General features: G+C 39.9%; 1 long non-coding RNA gene across 2 annotated transcripts; it reads left to right on the forward strand.

Annotated features, from left to right (window-relative positions):
* The first annotated feature begins 1,875 nt into the window (after window positions 1–1,875).
* On the forward strand, window positions 1,876–4,401 carry LOC138359258 (uncharacterized). Of its 2 annotated transcripts, none has more exons than XR_011225875.1 (3): window positions 1,876–2,219; window positions 2,876–3,008; window positions 4,171–4,401. It is a non-coding gene; the product is annotated as an uncharacterized lncRNA (long non-coding RNA). The 2 variants fall into 2 exon arrangements; XR_011225876.1 differs by having other exon boundaries at window positions 1,876–2,104.
* Window positions 4,402–4,980: the final 579 nt, after the last annotated feature.

Here is a 4,980-nt window from a genome sequence, read left to right on the forward strand (position 1 = left end):
GTTTGAGTTGTACTTGCCCAGTCATTGACGCGCTTCATTGCTGTATGTACGAGAGAAGATTGTTCAAATATGTTACATGCACATCCGGTACATCGTCCACCTTCTTCTACAGAGCCGTCGGTATAGCACTGATAAACATCGTTACCCATACTCTGAGTACTTTCAATGATGCTTTTCAGTGTTAACTGTTTTATTAATGTAGTATGCACACTATCTTTCTTGGGCGCATTTACAAAATCAACTGATAGATCCCAGTTATCCCATGGAGTAATTGGCTGATTAATCATTAGTTGAGTACATATTTAATATTTTGATGGAGTTGGCTACCTTGTAGAACCAATATACATAATCAGATTTCGTTCTTCTTCTATAGACCTCAGGTGAGTGCAGCATATTAGAAAGTTTAGCTTGAAACTTCATGTGTTGTCTAGATCTACTCAATGCCTTCACGCCGAAAACTGTGCTAATAGACAAAATTCTCTCACTTATGGTAGGTAATTTTAACTCTGCTCTCCTATTAACTATTCTCGTGGACTTTGGAGCCCCAAGGATGAGACGCATAGCTTGATTTTGCAAGGTTTCAAGAGATTTCAGCTCTTTGTCAGTATACAGTGTGAGATGTAGAGCATTGTAGTCAATCACAGAGCGTATAAATGATACATAAAACATTCTAGCAAGTCTCACGTTAAGTCCATGATTGACACCAACAAGGACCCGCAAGGGCTTTAATCTCTCCCAAAGTCTCCTCTTGAGAGAAGAAAGGTACCCAGGGTCGTTAATGGGGACACCAAGGTATCTGTAAGACTCGCAGTTCTCAAGTGCTCGCCCATCTATATGGTAATTGGCTGGTGGAATACCACATGGAATGAGGGCACGAGTTTTGTGTACAGAGATAAGGAGGCCACATTCCTCAGCTCTAGTAGCGAAAGCGTCGAGCAGAACTTGCATTCTAGGCTCGGTGGCAGCCTGTAAACATATATCATCAGCATAACAAATGACAGTGTCTTCATTATTAGTTTGAAGATGTTTAATAAGTTTATGCATCAGAACGTTGAACAACAAGGGACTGAGGACCCCTCCTTGTGGAGTTCCCAGTTCAAAGTGTTTGCTCTCTGTGCTTTTAACACCATTAAACAAAACATATGCTGTTCGATTAGACAAATAGCCCTTTATCAATTTCAGTAATTTTCCTTGTATTCCCAGCTCGGCAAGCTGTTCCAGTATGATTTCTCTGTTTGCTGTATCAAAAGCTGCTGCTAGGTCGATGAAGACTGTTTGAGGGGAAGCTTCAATATGTGCGAAGTACTCAGCAAAACAGTGTTGTGTACTGAGCCCAGGCATGTGTTCTGTATTGTACTGTAGAGTAGTGTGCCGTTGGCTGTTCTGTATGGTAGGGTACTGTACTTTATTGTAATGTATAGTACTGTATTGTAGCGTACGGAAGTATATTCTACAGTACTGTAATGTATAGTAGTGTAATGTATGGTACCGTACGGAAGTGTACTGTACTATACTATACTGTACTTTGTTGTACTGTACTTGTAGCTTGAATAAGTATCGTTGATATTTAATCATTATAATAATACTTAAATAATAATAAGTAATCGAAAGTCATCATTTGTGAGTGTAAAGTCAAACATTGTTTGTCATAGATTTGTTATATGTATGTTTCTCATACATTGGGTATACTTATGGGTGTATATATTTGAGTTCCAATAAATAATTGTCATGAATTACTAGAGTATCCAATTAGGTGGAGGCGACCAATAAGAGTAGAGCTTGAGAGAATGTGACGTCATGTGAACAATCGAAAGGTGATTGGCTGTTGAGTCGACTTGGTGGGTGAGGCTCGAGGGAGCGTTATTTTGACCCCAGTATTGGCATAGTTGTGGTGTACAAGTTAGTGTTAGGGCGTGATGTTACTCTGAGCTGGTACCCTGTTACCCTTTGGGGTCGCTAGGGCTGACAGATCCCCTAGCTTACTCATATTGTACACCCGCAAAACGCCAGTACATAGGGTCAAAAATATATATTTTACAGTTGAAAATCCGTGGGCTTGTCCTCTTGTATTGACGTGGACATATTGAGCTGTAGGTCGTTTGACGTAGGTGTGAAGGCGTATTGATGTGTTTTTAATTGTGTAATGAGGGATAGCGGGTGTTGTAATAGTATAGGCAGAAGTGAAATGAACATATCTGGTTTGTTCGTCATTGTGAAATGTAAGTTTGTTTTTAACTTGAGGTTGAGTTTCCGGTATTGTTGGACGGGTGTTGGTTGTGGTGTGTATCAATAAGTATATTGGTGTTGAGTTGATGTTGTTAATGGAGAATTGTGTACTAGATGTGTCGGTGGAACATTGGTGGTTAATGTGTGGTGATATGGGTCTAACTAGTGGTAGTTATTGAGCAGTTCATGTTGGGTAGCCAGGACTGTAAGAGACGAAATGAGACGGTGAGGGGGATGGTAATTTTGCGCGATGACTAAACTGCAAGAATAAAAAATTTAGCGCTTAGCACTAGAAATGTGTACAGTATAAGAAAAAGGGTGATTAATATTTATTTTGTATAAATTGTTTGGGGTGTGGGTTGTCATGGTTTCGGTTTGATGGTAATTTTTAGAAAAGTATCACTCGTTGGAGCTGGAACAAATGTTACTATGTATTGTCGTTTTGTACTCATGTTTACCAAGTTATATAAAATGTTGAAATAAAAATTTAAATCGAAATTGTTAAAGGTTGAAATATAGAATTGTAATATAGAAAATGGTTTGACAATGACGAAAATGAAATAATTTCGAATTGAGTGTTCATAGATGGTTGTAGGCCTTAATAGGAAATGTTTGTTCGGATAAGTTGATCGATATTATTGATATCCAGGAGGTGAGCGTTTAGAGATGTTTGGGCTTGGCGGAAGAGAATGATGAAGTATCTATTTGTGGCGACACCGGCAGGGGTGGAGAGGAGGAGCAACGCGACGGTCGAGAGTAATGGAATATGGCGTGACCTTGAGGCGAGTGTTAATTTCAAGATGTCTTGAAAATCCCCCCCCCCCCCCTAACAATTGTTATGTACTAACACTTAAATCACCACGTTTTAAATATAAATCGTGATGTACGCATGTTGTGTAGTTCGAGCATTATCTGTGAGACCCAGAATGAGTAGACGGAACAGTTATTAATATTATGGTGGAAAAGTGTTGAAGCCTTGGTGTGTGTATATATGTGAATGGTAGACGGTATTGGTTTAGAGATGCGATGCATAGATGGTGAAATACAGGTGAAGAGGCGCTCACACAGTTGGCTGACAAGAGATAGTTAGCTGGCAAGAGCCAGACATCGTGTCAGGTAGGTTGACAGGGATGTTTGTTTCATAATGATGTAAGTCCCATTGGATAGTTTACTTCAGGCGTTCCTCTGCATTATGGTATGTCCCCCCCCCCCCCACCCTGTGTAGTTTATAGAAATGTGGGTGTATTTGATATAATAATGGTGATAAGGACTTTGTATTCACCATTATGAACCTTATAGGATAAAAATGTCGATTCGCAGGTGATAGGCTTGAGTACCTCAGACGTGGACAACATGGTGTGTAGGTACTTTATGGACAGAGACCTGCAAGTGTTAAAGGTGGAAGTTGACGTGTTTCATACAAGATACGAAAGAATGTAATTTGTTGTAAATTTTTATTGTAGTGCAGAGTCGAGCATATAGTTTGATGATTAATAACTCTACCAACTGCATATCTAAAGTTCAGTATAAATAATAAATTAAAGTTAAATCCATAAAATGGGAGGGGGGGGGGGGGCTGGGCTAACGGCGCGTCGTTAGTGCTCATAAAGGGCAGTAGATGTGTGATGAAGGAATGGTAAGTGAATAGTTGTGCCAAAAATAGACAAATTGGGAATCATAAAGTAAATAATACATGAAATATGGAGTGTATGGAATAAACTAGGTATAAAAATGTAATATGGGAAAAGTTAGTTAAATAATGAAGTGAAAATTGATATAAATGTAAAACAGACGTGAATGTCGTTGATCCTTGAGTGTAAAAAAGAAAACAAGGTTAAGGTGTGGTATTTGTCGAATCTATATAATTGAAACGTAAATGTATTATAAACGATAGGTTCCGGAATGATAGAATAACCTAATATATACCAAATTGTTGTTTTATAGATTGGGGAGATCATGGTTTATTGGTAGAGGAGATCCGAGCCAGCGGACTTTGACGTACAACGGAAGCAGATGTCCAAGAACGAAGTGTTGAAGACTAAGGATGACGCGACCCACACCGTGAAGAACTGAAAGGAGTTGAGATTGGCCAAGATATGAAGAAGTTACATTAAAAGAGAAGGGGGTTCCTGAATGAATAATGTGTACACTAGTAAAGATGGATGTGAAATGAAATATTGAGTTTAAATCGCATTTGTTAGGTGGAAGGGGAAAGTGTTAGAGTTGCATTTAAAGTTGAGATCATAATGTAATCGTAGTGAGCGGGAAGAATGTTTTTATTTGTGGCCTTAAGTAGTATCTCCTGAAACAGTGTTCCCCTGATAGTGGCCAATATGTGTTGGTTGTGAAACCCCCTCACTGTCTGGTTCGTTGTCGCCGTGAGGGGGCTTGGTGGGCAGCTGCCGGAGTGTGATGCTCTGTAGGTCAGTCCTCTGTCCTTTTACAGCCTTATGCTCCTGCTGCTGCCTTTACCAATTTTGCCAGGCCCCTTTTCCTTTGACTAGTTTAATTTTTCTCGCCCTCTTCTATCGAATTGTCATTTGCTGCCGACCTTTTGGCTGTCTTGAATATTGTTTCGACCTTGTTTTGTTTTGACGCTGGGGTGTTTGAGGAGGCATACTTTTGCACCCGTAGAACTGTAGTACCCAACGTCTCTAGCGAGGGGATCCTTTTATTGTCAATCCTCGTTTCGTCACTGAACCCGCTCTCGACGGACTGACGGTTCTTAAGGTGGAGTTTGTGGGGCGTGTACTC

The sequence above is a fragment of the Procambarus clarkii genome, chromosome 90 (assembly GCF_040958095.1).
Source record: "Procambarus clarkii isolate CNS0578487 chromosome 90, FALCON_Pclarkii_2.0, whole genome shotgun sequence".
In the NCBI taxonomy this organism is placed as follows: domain Eukaryota; kingdom Metazoa; phylum Arthropoda; class Malacostraca; order Decapoda; family Cambaridae; genus Procambarus; species Procambarus clarkii.